Source organism: Elephantulus edwardii, unplaced genomic scaffold (assembly GCF_000299155.1).
Source record: "Elephantulus edwardii isolate Elephantulus edwardi_28Jun2011 unplaced genomic scaffold, EleEdw1.0 scaffold00056, whole genome shotgun sequence".
NCBI lineage: Eukaryota > Metazoa > Chordata > Mammalia > Macroscelidea > Macroscelididae > Elephantulus > Elephantulus edwardii.
In genome coordinates this window covers 5,005,724-5,025,252 of record NW_006399806.1, presented here as the reverse complement: position 1 = coordinate 5,025,252, position 19,529 = coordinate 5,005,724, and the positions used below count along the sequence as shown (strand labels likewise).

Below are 19,529 nucleotides of genomic sequence, written 5' to 3'. Positions count from 1 at the left end.
ACAGCCTGCACAGCATCTAAGCAAAATCATGTCATAGTCTCTCTAATGACTAGGAGTCAGTGCAAGTTTGCATTATAAGTTGTGCTGAGAACCAAATGGTCAGCAGTTCAAACCTACCAGCTGCTCCATGACAAGTCCCCCCCTCGAAAGATTTAATAGTCTCAGGAACCCAGTGAAGGGTCACTACGACTCAATCTCCCCGAAATCAGAATTTTGCCTTGTCTATCCCTCTAATAATTGTTTATTTTGAGAGAAATAGGTCTGTTGTCCTGACTTCATTCCTATTGTTTAACAACTCATAAGTTGTTCTTACTTGTAGCTCTTATTTAGACAGCTTAATGGCCAATTACTTTATTACTTTATATATCCTTTTTCCTTAAAGACAATCATTGCTACTGTCTACTCAAGCACCTCATCCTACAAGGTACTTTTGCCATAGTCAAGATTTTTCTCCTGTTGTTAGGTGCCATCGAGGTGACTCACAGTGGCCCTATGAACAGGTCTGAACCTTGCCCCATCCTGCCTCTTTCTCACAAGCGCTGATATGCTTGAGTTCATAGATACAATCATTGTGCTAATCTGTCATAATTGAGTTTATTGTCCCACCACTGGAGGCATCAGCAGAATGACTACACACTGAGTTTAAAACGTTACCGCACACTTTTAAATTGACAACCGTGCTTAGAAAAATGTGTGTAACTGCTATGGCCATCATTTGCAGCAACATATTAATCACCAACCCATTAGCTGCATCAACACAGTGACTGCACCAATGGACTTAAGCTCCGGTGGGTGGCGGTGCTGAGAATGGCTTGGTGTCTGCCAAGCTGTTGTGCACGGAGTCGCTGAGAATTGGGGCCAAATTTCTGGCACCTGCACCACCGCACAGGGCCATCTTTCGCCTTGGATGTTCTAAGATCATTTTATCTTCCCCTCACATGTACAAAAGCCATGACTGTAAAATGTAGGCACTTAATTAGGTTTCATTTCCTTCTTTTTTCCAAATCATAGTGCTTTTGAGGAATCTGTTGGTTGCATGCATACTGTTGAGAACTGGGTAGAGGAAAGCAAGTTGTTTTAGGAGTACGGCAATATGAAGTCATTCCTTCCCCTTAAAAAACCCACAGAAAAACCTCACTGCATATTACACTGTTAATAAATGGTTTGAACAAAGAGCTTAACTATTAAAATGACATTTAAAAGCAACTGAATAAGAAGATCTCTAAGGCCTCATTCATATCCGTGATTCATTTCCAACAAAGCTTTTCTCCGTACTACTGACAGTAGGAAAGGAAGATCCTAGATGTAGTAACAAACCATGGTTAATTAGAGAAAAGATTCAGCTGCTGGAGGTCATCAGACTCAGAGCAAATGTTTTAGGATTATAAGTGCCTGGTAATCAATACTGGTATCAGAAACAACAGTGGATTCAAAGTCAAAAGGGATAACTTCTGAAAAACAGAGAAGTCAAAGCCAGTGCTGTCAAGTAGACTAAGATTCCCAGCACCTACAGGACAGAGTGTAGCTGCCCTGTTACAAAACCATAATCATTACAGAAGCTGACTGTTTCAAATTGTCCAGGAGAGTGGATGGTGGTTTTGAATCACTGACCTTTTGGTTAGCAGCTCAATGCATAATCACTGTACCACTGTTGATGTGGTGGTGTGCTTCCGAGTTAGAACTGACCCATAGATAACCCTACAGCAGATTTTCAGGAGCAGTAAATAGAGGAGATTGCCCATCCTTCTTCCATGGAGTAGCTAGTGGATTTAAACCATGTACCTTTGTGTTGGCAGTGCAACTCCTTACCACTAAGCTTGCTCTGCACCACTTGAACTTCTTATATGTTTTGTTATTAGTTCTACAGTATTTTAGGCAAATCAGTTCATTCACTTTAGAACTCAGATTTCTCATTTGTAAATTATCAGGGAAGAAAGGCTACTTTCAAGTACTGTCTAATAATCTAGAACAATCTTTATTCTATTCTAGTTACCCCTCTAGGGAGATCTAAAGCCATTCCCAATGGATCAGAACAAGCAAGCAAACAAAACCCCCTTTTCCTATAATCATCTCTCTCTCTATCTGCTTCCTAGTGAGACTGATCACCTTTCTTGCTAAAGAATCACCTGTTCCTCTCTAGCCAGCATCTGTTCCAGTTTTCTTCTTCCATAAAGGTATAAACGAAGTTCCTGTTTCCCAACCTGGTTGACTCTTGCACAAAGGCTTACACACAGTACCACAGCATTAAAGGATCATATGGACATACTTCTTCTCTACTTTCATTGATAAGGAAGTTGTCATGAAAAATATAGCAAAATGAAGAATTTCAGTGTAAAGCCCAGATAAGCAATGTGCCTTGGAATGAATGAGAACTGAACTACTGAATGCATTGACAGCTTCACAGGTAAAAATATGTGCACCCCTTGATATTTTCTTCCAGATTCAGGTTTATGATCCATATACGCAAAGCCAGGGAGCTCTGGTGGTCCAGTGGTTAAGGAGTTGAACTACCAACTCAACAGCAGGCGGTTCTAATCCACCAGCTGTTCCAAGAGAGAAAGATGAGAAAGCTCTGCCTGTGTGATTTACTCTCCCTGAAAACCTGCTGGAGAGTTAACTATGAGTTGAGTATGATTCAATGGCACACAATAACAACATAAAATTATCTCATCTGCGTGCCATATTAGAATACTCAATGCCAAATAAGCTTAGTATATAGCCTATCAGTATGTATGGCACAAAAATAGGTCTGAAAGTGACACCTAACTCAGTCTCATAAGGACAAATACTGCATAAGACCATTATTGTAAAAATAGGATAACTAGTAAAATAGATTTGGGAACTCAATTTGGGAAGGAGTGGGAATGGAGGGGTGAGGATGGGCAGGGATGAAACCACAGGGTTGTATAGTTTGGTTAGGGAAGGAGAAGCAAACTGGAAGGATCTGGGTGAAAAGACAGGGTAATAATGGGCAAGGTCCGATGGTGATTAATTTTATAAAACATAATGCATGAGAATGATTGTATAAAACATAATGTGAATAAAGAACAATGTGAAACACAATTATACAGAATTTGTAAGCAAACCAATAAAAAAAAATGACAGCATCTTTAAGCTAAACAACAGTCTAAATGTAATTTATTCCAACCACAGCAATTCCACCTTCATTCCAATTCTATAATCGAATTTTCTGGCACAATTTTGCTATTTTCATGAAGCATCTTTTTAAATTCCTATGGTGAGGTAACCTGCCCATCTGTGGTAGCTATGATGCTAAGAAAGAAGTCTTGGTTAAAATTCTATTTGAACCCAAGTCTATTAGTCTTCATTCCTTCTGTCAAGAATAAATTTAATCTCTCTGTAATAAGGTAATCATTTCTTATATGACATCAATGTCATGTTTATAGTTTTTTTTGGGTCTGTGTGTGTGTGTGTGTGTGTGTGTGTGTGTGTGTGTCTGTGTGTGTGATTTAATCAGATTATTTAATTGCTCTACATCAGACATGTTGAAAACTGCTAAAAATTTCTGTCATGTTCCTTTGGACATATTCCAGTTCCTACAAATATTACTTAAGCAAATGGATTTATAAATTAAAAATACTTTCATTGAATTAAAAAGCAATGACCTCAAAGGAAAGTCAATAAATAAAGTAAATTAATTGAACAGTGCCCTTCTTTTATTGTCTCTCAATCTAGAAAGTATTTTAAATATTAGTTTCATGGATTTAACATCTCAAGTCAATTCTTAATACACTTAATACATGTCCTAATCAATTAAGTTTTAAATGGATTGATTTTAGGTGATTGCAGTACATTTTTGCAACTCTACTCTGTACACAGGTGCTATGCAAAGTATTGTTCATATATTAATGCTGCTAAACTTCACAGTAAACCTCTTTGAGGATTATTATCAAGTCTATTTTATAGACAGAAAATTGAGGATCAGAATTACTACAAAACTTTCAAATATCCAAGCTCAATGCTTTTTACAATTATTGTCTCTCTCTACAACTGAGCCAATAGGCAACACCATGAGGAAAGACTGAAATTGTGAATTATTTATCTTATTTGGCTCAATAATCAACAACCTTGGTATCAGCAGTTAGGAAATCAAAAGATGTGTTGCACTGGGAAAATCTGAAGTCACGGGCCTCTCCAAAATGTTGAAGAGCAAGGATGTACTTTAAAGACTACAATGTGCCTCATACAAGCCAGCCATAGTCTTTTCAATTACTTACTGTGCATCTGATAATTCAATAGTGAATAAAAATGATGGAAGAATAATCAATGCCTTTGAATTGTGGTGCTAAATATACATGGGTGGAACAACAGGTAGAGGCCCATCGGTGACAAAAAAGATTTGGATTTCAATGTGTTACGTGTAGGTTTGCTAATGGAAAAAAAATCAGTGGTTTGAATCCACCAATGGCTCTTGGGGAGGAAGATGGAAAGTCAACTCCTATTATAGCCTCCAAATCTGATGGAGTTGCTATGAGGAGGAATCATCTCCAAGACAGCTGAGTGGTACTACGCACAAAGTTGGAGGTCTTTACCCATTTAGCAAAACCATGGAAGGTACTATGGTAGAAAAGTCTTATGATCTACTTCTGTAAGACTGTTGTTAGTCACTCTTCAGGAAATTTTGACATATTCACAGCCCATGAAATTATCCGTTTAAAGAACTAGAGTAGAACTATCCCTTTAAGATTTCTTGGCTACAGTCTTTACAGGAGCATACAGCCAGGTTTTCCCTCCACAGAGTCATGAGAAATTCAAAGTATCTACCTTTCTACAGTCATTAAAAACTCTAGGGCTCACAAACAATAAATGCTGGTGAGGTTGTGGAGAAACTGGAACCCTTATTCACTGTTGGTGGGAGTGTAAAATGGTACAACCACTACAGAAGGCAGTATGGCATTTTCTCAAAAAGTTGCAAATAGAAATACTATTTGACCCAGCAATTCCACTGCTGGGAATATACTCCAAAGAAACGCTAACTGCCACCCAGGCAGTTATATGCACACCCATGTTTATTGCAGCTTTGTTCACAATAGCAAAGAGTTGAAAACAACCTAAGTGCCCATCAACAAACAAATGGATAGAGAAGCTGTGATATATTCACACAATGGAATACTATGAAGCATTGAAAAACAAGGAACTCATGAAATATTATACAAAATGGATGACCTTGAAGGACATTATGCCAAGTGAAATATCTCAGTCATAAAAGGACAAATAATGCATAATGACACTCTTGTCAACAGGACTGACATCAGCATTGGGGGTAGGTGAGAAAGATGGGATAAATTATGTATACTGCATTGAAACAGATGAGGGAGAGAACTGTTTAAAAGGGATATATGATTAGGTATTATTGTGATGATAAGAGTCCAGAATGAAGGCTCCATAGTGGAGTAGACTTTGGTGGAGGGATTTTATAACAATGAAATAATTTTTCTTTTACTTTTCAAAGAGAAGAGTAAATTGGGGATGGAGGGGTGGACAAGGAGAAAAGTGCAACAATGAATGAATGGAAATAAAACCAAAAAACCTTTAGGGCTCAGACAGAGCTACACTCAAGCATGTGGGGTCACCATGATCAGAATCAACATAATGGCAATTACGGTTGTTGTTGCTGGCGGTGATAGGAAGCACACTTATAACCAAGAGTAGGTTAATTTGAATGTACAACTAGTAGTATGTTTTTACCATACCTAGTGGCCTAGTTTATAGGGAGCTGAACTGATAACACAAAGTTCAACCCTCTTTGGCAATTAGAGTCCACCAGAGGCTCCACAGGAAAAAGATTGGCAATCTCCTCCCCTATGTAATTTACAGTCTCAGAAACCCAAGGGAGGATCAGCTATGAGTTGGTTATGTCTGGTAAGCAGAGGGCAATGAGCTCAGATTGAGTTATGAAAGATGAAGAAATGAATTCAAGAGGAAGTAGATAAAATATATATTCAATGTATCAAAAAATGGCTATTCTTGTTTCAGGAAAACAAAACCAAAAATTATATTTCCCTAAATGTTCTAGTTTGAAATAAGGAACTTAAAAATATCTATTACTGCAAAGTTAGTACAAGGACATTGATAAACCAGCGCCCTTTTCTTTCCTCTCATTAGAAAACATCATCAAGTAAATTACATGAAGAAACAGATCTAATTTATTAAAAACAACAAGCCATTTAAAAAGCCATTAAACCCATTATTTCACCTAATGCTCATTTAAATTCCCATCTCACCTAAGAGAAATCTCACCATCGTGAGAACCATATTTTTCAACACCACAATACTGTATTCTAGAACACATAAACATGAAGACATATGTTTGAAAGTTGTAGACCATATAATTTTGACTTCGTTCTTTAAATATTGGGACAAAAACTTTCTCTTTTTTTTTTCAAAAGGAAAAACTACTCCTTTGAAGATAAAACAAGAAGCCCTGGTGGTGTAATTTGTTCTGTTTCACCTTTCTAACCAAAAAGCCTATAATTCTAATCTACCAGCTGCTTTGCAGGAAAAAGATGGGCAGTCTCCACTCATTGGTGGGAGCTCTGGAGACCTAGTGGCAAGAAGTCATCTCTGATTGTTAAGATTTAGAGCCCTGGAAATTCCATGGGGATCTGCTATGAGTTAGAATTGATATGACATCAGTGGGTATTTGGTTTGAAATATAAAACACAAATACATGCCTGTACATGAGAAAGTACCTTCAGTATAGGTGCTAAATGTTGCCTTTTAAGGTAAAAGAAATTTAAACTTCTTTCAGGATGTCACTTGTAAAAGGATAATTTGCTGATGTTCAATATCCAGTAAAGAAAAAGGCACAAAAAGGCAACTTCTTGTGCAAAAGTATAAATCAATGTCAACATTCCTAGCTAATATTTCAGCTTAACAGGAAACTGAAAAGCCAAAGAGGAAGGTAAAGATAGATTGTTGTTATTGTTGTTGATTGCCATTGAGTCGAGCATGACTCATAGTGACCCTAGGAACACAAGAACCCTATTCTATAGGAGAGAAAAATAAAATAAACCCTGACTTTCTTTTAACTACCCAATCCTCCCTCTGTTTAAATAAAACACTGTATGTCTCTCTTGCTGTCCAGTTAGAATGGATTCGGGGTGGCCATCCATTGAATTTCGGAGGCTGTAAGCTGCGCAAGAGGAGATTGTTCATTTTTCTCCTAAGTTGTGCTGGTGGATTTGAACTGCCATAGGGGCAAGCATTACTTTTATATGTAGGTGATGATATATATGCATTAAAGGAAAAGCTGTTAATACCACTATCATTCAAATATATGCATCACCAACCAGAGCCAAAGAAAAGGAAAGTGATGATTTCTACCAACTGTTGCATATGGAATTTGTTTGAACATGTAACCAAGATGCATTAATAATAATGGATGACTGTAATGCAAAAGTTAGGCACAGGTAAGAAGGATCAGTAATTGGAAAACATGGATTTGGTGACAGAAATGAGGCTGGAGATAGAATTATAGAATTTTGTACAATTAATTATTTATTCATGGTAAATACCTTTTATAAGAAACACGAATGGTTTCTAAATGGTTCTCATCTGATGGTCTGCACAGGAATCAGATTGATGTTATTTGTGGGAAGAATCATTGGAGAAACTCAGTATCAGCTGCAAAAACTAGGACAGGTGCTGAATGTGAAAGAGACGATTAACCATATGCAAGTTCAAACTGAAGCTAAAGAAAATGAAATCAAATCAGAAGAACCAAAATATGTCTATACCACCTGAAATTAAAAATAATCTCAGGAACAGGTTTTAGGCCTTGAACACTAATGAGTGAAGTATGAGAGGGTATCAAGAGTATCATCTATGAAGAAGGGATAAAGACATAACAAAGACAGAAGAGGAAGAAAAGACAGAGACGAATGTCAAAAAAGACTCCACTACAATGCCAAGGAGACAAAGCAAAGGGAAGAAATCAGAAAGTTAAGGAGCTGAATAGAAGATTTCATAGGGAAGCTCAGTAATAAAAAGCTAAGTACAAAGAGCTAGAGTTGGAAAATCAAAAGGGATGAATCCACTCAGCATTTCTGAAGAACAAATTCAAGCCTTGAGTTGCAATACTTAAGGATGAAGTTGGAAGGATCACACAGAGTCATTGTACTAAAAAGAAATGGCTTATATAGCAGAATTTCATGACACAATATATGATCAAGAGGCAATGGTGATGAAGGAGGAAGTTTAAGGTACTGTGAAAGAATTGGCATAAAACAAGGCCCCAATAATTGATGGAATACCAATTTTCAAATTTCAACAGATGCAGCCCTGGACTGCTCTCACTGCTGTCACCAGGTTGTGACAAAAAATCTGGAGGACAACCACTTGGCCAACTGACCAGAAGAGATCGATATTTATTCCTTTTTTTTTTAAATGTGATCTGACAAAGTATGGAAATTACCGAACAGTACTACTAATATCACACACAAGCAAAATCCTGCTGAATATTATCCCAAAGCAACTAGAGAAGCACATCAACAGAGAACTACCAGAAATACAAGCTGTATTTAAAAGAGGTCATGACACAAGGGATACTATAGCCAATGTTAGATGGATCTTGGCCCAAAACAGAGAATAAGAGGACTATTTATTTGTGTATAATTGACCATGCAAAGGCATTTGATTATGTGGAACACAAGAAATTGTGGCTAAGCGTGAGAAGAATGGGAATTCCAGAAAATCAAATTGTGCTCTTGCAAAACCTCTCCATAGACCAGAAAGAAGTCTTCAGAATAGAGCAAGGAAACACTGCATGGTTCAAAATCAAAGAAGGAGCATCAGGAATGTGTCATGTCTCCATACTTTTTCAATCTATATATGAAACAGATCATTCAGAAGGTTAGACTTTATGAGGAGGAATGTGGCACCATAGCATCAACAACCTGTATTATGCAGATGACACACCTTGATTGTTGAAACTGGAAAGGACCTGAGGCATTTACTGCACACAGTCAAGGACAGTCTTCAATATGGATTGGAGCTTAACAAAAAGAAAACAAAGATTCTTTCCACTAGGCCAATTAGCAGCACTATGATAGATGGAGAACAGATGGAGATTGCTAGTAATTTCAGTTTGCTTGGCTCCAAAGACAATACTCTTGGTAACAGCAGTCGGGAAATCAAAAGACCAATTGAATTGGGAAACTGGGCTGTCAGGGATCTCTCCAGAGTGCTGAATAGCAACAATGTCAGTCTAGAGACTAAGGTGCTCCTGATCTAGGCCATGACCTTCTCAATTTACTGCTATGCATCAGAGAGCTGGACCATGACTAAAGGTGATAGAAGAAAAAAAAATAATAACTTTGAGTTATGGTGTATTCCAAGAGATCAGGTCTGTCCTGCAGAGGGTGAAACCAGGTTTGTTCTTAGAGGCAAAGATTTTGAGGCTCTGTCTCATGTACTTTGGGCATGTTGCCAGGAGGAAGCAATCCTTGGAGAATGGTATCATGCAGGGTGGAGGGGCAGCACAGAAAAGGAAGAACCCAGATGAGATGGATTGGCACAGTATCTTGAGTAATGAAGTTAGGTGTATGAGAAGCAGTGAGATTGGCTCAGGATCAAGCCAAATCGTTCAGAGCTTTGTATACAAAAGTCACTATGAATCGTAATCAACTATATGGCACATACCAAAAACAATTGATGAGATAAGGCTGAGTTTTTGGATGAGCTACCATCTCTCAATATTTTATTAATCACTAGCAAGTTTACTACAAATGAAAACATTTTCACTGTTCTCCTAATAGATCCTGAGTCAAAGTTTCTTTTATGCTCTGGCTTGTTTTCTGTCCAGATCAACTCTTAAAAATCTAAGAAATTCTAAGAGTTTATCTTCAGAAAAGTGGAACTTACAGTGCTGCTGTGTTTCATTTGCAGTTCTCATCAGATCCATTTAACTGGTGGTTGAGATGATCTCACCTGGGGTGGCTTTGTCTCATTCACATTCCTGCACTGAACATTTCCTGACGATTGTCTTTATTTTTGAGAAATAATTTTATAAATCTAGTTTTTCCTTTATTCCTAATCTGGGAAGCTTATTTTGAGAACATCATAAAGATTAGAAGATAATATTCTCCTATATTAATCTCCATAGAAATCCATGTGCGTTTTATACACCAGATGAGGGTAAAGGCGCACAGTGCACACACACACACACACACACACACACACACCCCCCTCACTTCTGATGCCCTGGTGCTGCATCTAAATAAACAGACAGACAACTGAAAATATAAGCATATTCCAGAGCCCAAAGTGCTACCTTTGCCTTTTAAACCTTAATGATACCTTTTCCAGTAGATTTGATCAGTTCAGTATGTGATTTCCTTACTTGCCTGCTGTTTCTAAAGATGGTTATTATATATCTAAGTAAAATGAAATCCTTAACAATTTTAATAGTTTATGTGTTTATTATGATGTTGCTTATTGGTCTATTTGTGAGGAATGTTTGCTTTCTTTATGCTATAACATAATCCATACTGAAGCTGTACTTTTTAATCTTCATAAAAGAGTGTTTCACTTTCAGAAACTGTATCCTTAAAATTGCTGACAAAACCAAATTATATAATTTACACTAACAGTAAAGATAATTTACATTAACAGTAATGGTAAAAATAGAATTGAAATTTCCAGGTAAATCTAGGTTTTAACATTTAAAAAGAATATTTAAACAAAGGAGAAGAAACTTCAGAAGAAGCACAAATAAGTAATGATGTGTCACAATTATTTTAAGCTATAAATGGCTCTACCAATGAGGGAGGATTTCACAAAAGAGGGAGATAAAAGAAAAAAATAAGTCTTGACAAGACTGAAGATGATTTGTAGAAGAAGATTTACTAAGTGCCTGGTTGAAGAGAGACAGGAACACAGAAGGCCCATGATTCTCTGGGTAAAAAGTGTAAAGAATCTGGGAGCTAGAGGCTAAGGAGGACAAAATTATGATGTTCCAATGAAAGAAAAGAATTGAAAAGTGTCCATAGAAAAACAGGTAAGTGGTACGATTCAGCGCTTCAAATACTTTGAAGAAAATCAAAATGGTACTGGAAGGTCAATAAAGGTAGTTCATACAATTGAAGGGGGAGAACAACAAAAAAGAAATTGGTGACATCAATAGAATATTGAGAAACATGTACAATCTATTGTTTGTCAACTGTGCCACTCGTTCTTCAAATTAACCGTTTCATTCAGAGCCTATCTGGTCAAATGTTTGGAATGAAATGAAATTAAAGCAATTTTCACATAAATATACTTGCAGCCAGACTATAGGCTTTATTCTGACAGAAATAACTGCAAAAAGTTAAAGCAACAGATGGGAAGTTAGCATAGAAGGAAAACAAAATATTTTATGTTCAAATACTGCCAATTGCCTTCTCTTGGTTTCCAAACGGTAATTGACAGAAAACAATTTCATTGATATTCCATAAGCTCGAGGAGTTTATGTCCCCATATGGCAAGGTCCCTATGCTCAAAGTCCTACCATATAATGACCCCTGAGTTTCAATAACATGAAAAATAAGATGGTGCTTGTTCTTTTCTGTGAGTTTTCAGAAATAGAAAAGTCTGTTCAAATTTTAGAATGTAAAACGTTTTCTATCCTATTCCTCTATGCTCATTGATTAATATTAAATAGTATTAAAAGTTTAGCAGATATTATGATGTAGAAATAGTAACGATACACATCTACATTTTTTCTCCTATTGAAACATATATAAATATATTTTGGGGGGAAAGGGGTCTTATACCCTCCTTTGGAAAATTCTGTGAATCACAATAGTCCAATAAGCCCTATTTTGTGTGGGTCACCATGAGTTGATGGCTATCTTGAACAAAGGCACCTAACAACAGCAGAGTTCACGCAGTGGCTGATGCTGTTGTTGTTGTTGTGTACCTTAGAGTAGGGACAGATCTATGTGCTACCCTCCAGTAGGTTTTCAGAGGCAGTTAATCACATGGGAGGAGATTGCTCGTCCTCCTCCAGCGGAGCAACTGGTGGCCTCAAACCACATGCTTCAGGATGCAGTGCTACATTCTAGAAAGCAAATGAGTATATTCTAAATCTCCATTTGCATTATGCCTTCCTACAATGTTTGGAAGCCCCTGAAACAGATGTGTTAAAGTTTCACAGAAAATTATAAAAACAGGGAGTCAGTCTTCTTAAGCTCCCTCGCTGGACGGGAAAGATGACTGGGGAGATGGAATGGTCAGATTGAATGCATTATATTCATCTGATGTCTTTTGTGAGCAATGTCTTCTGTTCATTCTGTAATTGCGGGTTTTTGTCTTTTTCTTGTTTTGTGGAAGTATTGGAATTTTCAATAAATTTGAGAGATTAGTCCTTTATCAGACATGTAATTTCCAAGTATTTTCACCCTTACGTAGGTGTCTTTCACTCTTTTGACGCACATAAGGATTTAATGTTTATGATGTCCAAATACTGATTGGGCATTTTTAAATTATAATTGCTACGTAGGGGTATATAAATAGATTTTTGTTTTATTGTGTACCATTGAGTCATAAAGGACCTGTAGCTGACCCGCCAGTGGGTTTTCAGAGGCAGTTAACTGAACAGGAGAAGCTGGCCCATTTTTCTCCTGTGGAGCAGCTGGTGGACAGGAATCATAAATTTGCCATAGATTAGAAATCATAAATTTTCCCCAGGGTTTTGGTCGTTTTCATGTACTTTACAGGTCTAGTTTTCAAGCCTGGGTTCTTGACCCACCTTGATCTTGTTTTGGAATGTTGTTGTTGTTGTTAATGTGCCTTCGAGTTGTTTGCAACTCATAGCAACCCTATGTACAACAATCAGCCCTAAATCCTGCTCTATCCTGTGCCAATCACATTGCCCCTGACACACCCATCCTGATTACCCCAGTCACTGAATCAATCCACCTCATAGAGGGTCTTCCCCTCCTGCACTGCCCCTCCACCCTACCAAGCATGATGTCCCTCTCCAAGGACCCGTCCCTCCTGGCAACATGTCCAAAGTATGTTAGACGGAGCCTCAGAATCCTTGCCTCCAAGGAGTAGCCTGGTTTAACCCTCTCTAGGTTGAATCTGTTTGTTTTCTTGGCAGTCCATGGTACATTCAATACTCTTCTCCAGCACCACAGCTCAAAGGCGTCAATTCTCCTTCTAATCTCCCTAGTCAGTGTGAATAATAGATCTCGTTCCAATTTTTGGAATAATTTTGCCACCATTTTGTTAAAAACAGGCTGTGCTCTCTCCACTTAACAGATTTAATCTCTTTGCTAAAACCAGTTGTTTATAGGGGGATAGATTTATCTCTGAGTTCTCAATTCCATTCCATTAGTCTGTGTACTGTGGCAATCCTCAAGATCATTAGCTATTACAGAGAATGAAAATCAAAACAATGAGATCAGTTTATCCCAGCAACAATAACAAAGTTCAATAAAATAACAAGCAACAAACACTAGGCACAGTGTGGAGAGATTGGAATTCTCATACACTACTGGTAGGAATGTGATTATGGAATAATCACTACAGCAAGTAATTAATCCTGTTCTTAGAAAGTTGGGAATAAAAATATTATTTGGTCCATAAATTACACTATCAGATATAAATCCAAAGAGCTGCAACATGCACACACAGCTACATTTATGACTACATTATTTACAGCAGTAAAGAGTTAGAAATAACTCATGTCTATCAATGGACAGATGGCTAAAGAAACTATGGTACAGTCAAATAATGGAGTATTATGCATTACCAAAAATGACCATGATTGTGTGAAACATAGTACAGCAGGCGCTGGAGGAAATTATACTGAGTGACATAGGACAGGAGAAAAAAGAAATAAGAGGAAATGATGGTACTGTTGTTGCATTGTTATGTGCTGTGGAGTCAGAACCAAATCATAGCTGAGCATCCAGCAGTTTTCAGAGGCTGTAAATGGCATGGGAGGGGAATGCCTGTATTTCTACCCCAAGTAGCTCGTGGATCTGAATCGCCTTCTTTCAGTTTGGCAGTTCAACTCTTTACCCACTAAGCCACCAGAGCCTCCTAATCAGGCTACTATTACGAAAAACAAAGGAAACAAAATTTCATACAGATAAAATAATTTTTAATTTTTTTTAGATACAATCATTCTTGGTTGGTTAAAAGGGATGGGAAGTGAGAGAAAGTGGAGTAAAAATTAATAAATAAGTAAAATGAAGGAAAAGGCAAAATGAGGTTGATCAGACATTGTATTCATTATATCAATTAATTGTAATTGTTAGTATAAAATAATTATGAATGATTGAATGGAAAGTCAATATGTTTTGTAAACTTTTACCCAAGAAAATACTTTGAATTTCTACAATTAAAACCCACTGCCATCAAGTCCATGGCAACTCACAATGCTCCTCCATTGTCTAAATCTTCATGAAATTTACTCTTTCTTTCTCCTGCAGAGCAGCTGTTGGACTTGAACAACTGAACATTCTTTTGACAGCACACTATGTAAAGCATTATGCCACTAGAGATCTTTCCCCTCATTCACGGCTGGCCAAAATGATTCTAGTATGTTGTTTTTATGCGCAGTCAAGTTGACTACAATTCATAATGACCATAGTAACAATAGCTCTGAACCCTGCCCTATCCTGAGCCATTCTCACTGTCTCTGACACACCTGCCCATTAACACTATCACTGTGTCAATCCATCTCACCCAGGGTCTTCCTCTCTTACACTGACTTTTCACTTGTCCAAGCATGAAGTCCTTTTCCAATGAAGGGTCCCTCCTGGTAACATGCCCAAAGTATATGAGCCTTGCCTCCAAGAAGCAATGTGGTTTCACCCTCTGCAGGACAGACCTATTTGTTCTTGGAATAGTTCATCAAATGTTCAATAATCTTTTCCAGCACCACAACTCAAAGGAATCAATTCTTATGTCATCCCTAGGCACTGTCCAGCTCTCAGACACATAGTAAGTAATTTAGAAGACCATGACTTGGATCAGGTGCACCTTAATCTCTAGGCTGATACCATTGCTCCACTCTGGAGAGGTCTCTGATATCATACTTTTCAAATCCAATTCATCTTTTGATTTTTTGGCTGCTGGTGCCAAGAGGGTTGATTGTGGACCCTAGCAAGATAAAATTGTTAGCAACCTCGGCCTCTTCTCCACCTGAAAAAAAGTAAATCTGCTATTTTATAATAGTAATTAAATGGCCTCTGACTTATCTCAGTCTATTATGACACAAATGAGTAACATACTGCACATTTTGAAAGGACTACAGATATCTGGAATTCAAATGTAATACCTCATTAGTAACAACCTACGGCTATTTCTCTTGGCTATATTTTAATAATTTTACATGACATTCTAACAAGCAAGGCATTCACAAATCTCTATTTTTGGAGATGTGGCCTTCACCTTGAGGGTAACTTACTGTTCCACAGGAATCCAGCCAACTTGGCAGAAACAAAAATTGAATTCCAAACAGAAAAAAGGAAAAATTTGACTGAGGGTATTTTAAATATTATAACTCAATTCTATCATTTCTGCTCTTTCTTCTTTGAAAAAGCTGGTTCAAAAGTAGCTCCTTTAATCGATAACTCCTTGTTACAATGTAAGTGAAAGTTTTCATACCAACCAAGCTACATGGAAGCTTACCAAAACCCTACTGATGGGAAGAACAGATGTGAGTGCCTTATTTTACAAGCATTCTAAGCCACGTCTGGCTCCTGACAGACTGACCTTTACCACTGTTACAGGTCAAACTTAAATTCTCCACAGCTACTTTGTTTTTAGGCCATGAAAATATACTTTGACAATATGTTGAGACATAAGTCTAATTAGTGACAAGTCACTCACTTGCTCATTTAAAAGCCAGATATTGAAAGCTGGCAGTGAACCAGGCACTGTTCAGGTGCCCAGGAATGATTGTCTTTGTTCTTGTTAACCTTATTTTCCAATAGAGGAAAAAAGTAAAAACCAGACCTTAAAACTAAACCAAAGTCATTGAGTTGGAACTGACTCAAAGCTGACTCTCCAGGGGGTTTTTTGAGACAGCAAATTGCATGGGAGGGAGATTCCCATCTTTCTCCAAGAAACAGCTGGTAGATTCAAAGCATGTGGCTGCCTCTGGGTTAATGGCACAACTCTCTCTACCTACTAGATCACTAGAGAAGATTCTGTTAATATTAAAAAACTATACTGACAATCTTTTTTTTTTTCAGTTCATAAGCATCATGATTGGGTGTTCATGCTTTTTTTATGACATGTGCCTCCACTAAACCATGTTACGGCATTGGCACATTACTCGTTTTACATGGAAAAAATGATAATACATATAATTTACATAGCACTAAACAGCCAGGAAATCAAAAGACAAATTGCACTGGGAAAGTCTGAGTACTGAAGAGTAATGATGTTAGTCTGGAGACCAAGGTACACCTGATCCAAGCCATAGTCTTCCAATTGCTTGCTATGCATCAGAAAGCTGGACAGTGACAAGGAATCGATAGAAGGATAGCACCTGTGCTAGAGAAGCGTATTGAATGTACCATGAACTGTCAGGAGAACAAACAGGTTTGTCCTTGAGAGGGTGAAAACAGGATGCTCCTTGGAGGCAAGATTCTGAAGCTTTTTTTTTACATACTTTGTCTGACTCCTTTGCAAGGAGTGACCAGTTCTTGAAGAGGGATATCACGCTTAGGTGGGTGGAAGGACAGCGCAAGAGAGGAAGACTCTCAATGAGACAGAATGAATCAGTGACTTGGGCCATGGGGATAGGTGTGTCAGAGACAGTAAGATTGGCACAGGATAGAGCAGGGTTCAGATTTATTGTACATATGATTATTATGAGTGGCAAGTGACCCAACAGCACATTACAAAAACTCCATCATTGTTCTGAGCATGTTATACATTTTACCCTTATGAAAATATGTAAGCACTAGTTAATATCTCCATTTTAAAAGTGAGGAAATTGAGTTACAGAGAAGTTATAACATTTTTCCAAGGTCACAGGGTTATTAAGTGTCTGATTTCAAGATTTTGGCTCCAGAATTGATGTGTTTAACCAGTCTACATACTGCTTCTCAGTGACAGCAAAGAAGTGCATGCTATTAAGTAGAGATGAACTCATGAATGAAAACAGCAAAGCAGTGGGAGAATAGAGCATGATGGAAGCAGAGAAAACACTATTTCATTTAACACAATCAGGAAAGGCCTAGCTGAGAAGCTGCTTGGTGAAGAGAAACTGGGATGATATCAGAGAGCAATTCTCAAGGAAATCTGGATGAAGAGCATTTCAGAAAGAAGGAAAATCAAATGCAAAGGTCCTAAAGCAGGAACAAAGTAAAAGTGTTCAAGGAAGAACAAGAAAGCCAGTGACCTGAGTGGAGTAAGAGAGAGAGAGGTAAGAAATGAGGTCAGAAATAGTAACCTTACAAGGTCCCTCAAAACTAAGATTTTAATTGTAACATTGGGTGTTTAAGTCTGAGGAAGGTAGCTTACACTGACGCATTAAACAAACATCCATTTAAGTCTTCATTCCTCAACCTCATTCTAAGCATTTTTTTAAAGAGTGTAAATTGGCTGCTAGCCAGGCGAAAAGAACAGAAGTTGATTTTGCCCTTGCTATTTCCTCAGGCTTTAGAGGTCCTGATGAGCAGTGAATCAATCTACATATTAGAGCCAGCAATAGAAGAGCCAGCTATGTCAGGTGATCCAGGAAAGAAAAATCTCCCTTCCATTATTTTAGAAACCATCATCATTAACTATGAGAATAAAACACAAGAGCTGCCTAGCAATACCCCTCAGTAGCAAGGCAGATTCAGTACTAAGGTATCACCAGTGTGACATTAGATAACATATTACTACCATAAAGAGAGAAGGGGAAATAATTATATTGACCAGAAGTGCCCCTACCCCACATAAACTGAGAATTATCTGAAAATGGATAGAACAATTACTGAAGCCAATATATCAAACCCTACTCCAGGGTCAATGGTGGCGAGGGGACACAGGCACTACTGATGGTGACCTTTCTGGTGGACACTTTCATTAATGATGTGTGAGGGAAAGATAAGCAGCTGAATTTATTTTCCAAAAATGATTTGACAGTGGGAATTATCCCAAGTGCAAGCTGTCAACATCAGAGAAATAATAAATAGACATTAATACAGAGGTATGTGGGAAGATTGCAAATTCAAAGCACAGGCAGTGAGAGAGCACACGGGACATGAGACATGCTAAGTGAAAATATGAAAATAATAGGGTTGTTTATGTTGTTGTGTATCTTTGAGTGATAATCGACCCACAGCTGACTATAGCAGGTTTTCAAACCGCACAGGAGAACAAGGATCATCTTTCTCCCAGGAAGCAGCTGGTGGTTAAGAACTGCAAAAATTTGGGCTAGAAATGTACTTCCTTAATACTAAGCCAGTGACCAGGGGAAGGAATAAATAAGGATTACCGTCCTCAAATAGTTCTATGACTGGCATTTATTGAATAAAATGTTGTTAAATGTAACACATTATCTATAGAATAAAATGTGGTAAAATCGTTGTTATTACATGTAGTCGAGTCGCCTGCAACTGACTCATAGTGATCCTATGTACATGAGCCCTAAACCCTGTTCTATCCTGTGCCAATCTGTCTCCAACACACCTACCCTATTACCCCAGTCACTGAATTAATCTATTTCAAAGAGGGTCTTCCTCTCCTGCGCTGTCCCTCCACCCTCCCAAGCGTGCCACCCTTTTCGAAAGACAGGTATCTCCTTGAAACATGTCCAAAGTATGTCAGACAAAACTTCAGAATCTTTGCCTCCAAGGAGAAGCCTGGTTTAATCCTCTCTAGGTCAAAACTGTTTGTTTTCTTAGAAGTCCATGGTACGTATATTCAATCCGCTTCTCCGACACCACAGCCAAAGGCATTAATTCTCCTTCTATCATCCTATGTCATTTTCCAGCTCTCTAACACATACCAAGTGATTGCAAAGACCATAGTCTGTATCAGGTGCACCTAAGTTTCCAGAGTGACATCATTGCTCTTCAGTATTTTGGAGCGATCTCTAACAGCAGACTTTTCCATCGCAATACATCTTTTCATTTCCTGGCTGCGGGTGCCATGAGTATTGCCTGTGGAGCCAAACAAACTAAAGCTGTTAACAATCTCAATCTCCTCCCCATCCATCATGATGCTGCCAATTGGCCTAATGGTGAAAATCTTTGTTTTCTTGATATTGAGCTCAATCTATATTGAAGGGTGCAGTCCTTGAACTTTTGCAGCAAGTGCTTCTGGTCCACCTCAGTTTCTGTAAGCAGAGTTTGTGTCATCTGCATAATGCAGGTTGTTGATGAATCTTCCTCCAATCCTGATGCCACATTTCTCCTCGTAGAGTCCAGCCTCCTGGATAATCTGTTCTGGATATAGATTGAAAAGGTATGGAGATAGGACACATCCCTGGCCATACACTCTTGCCAATTTTGAACCAGGCAGTGTTTTCTTGCTCTGTTCTGACGACTGCTTCCTATTCCAAGTATAGG

General features: G+C 38.0%; 1 protein-coding gene across 1 annotated transcript in view; it reads right to left on the bottom strand.

Moving 5' to 3' along the window:
• Nucleotides 1-19,529, bottom strand: part of PDGFD (platelet derived growth factor D) — a 355,887-nt gene that overhangs the window by 197,271 nt on the left and 139,087 nt on the right. The gene's annotated exons all lie outside the window — the stretch shown is intronic.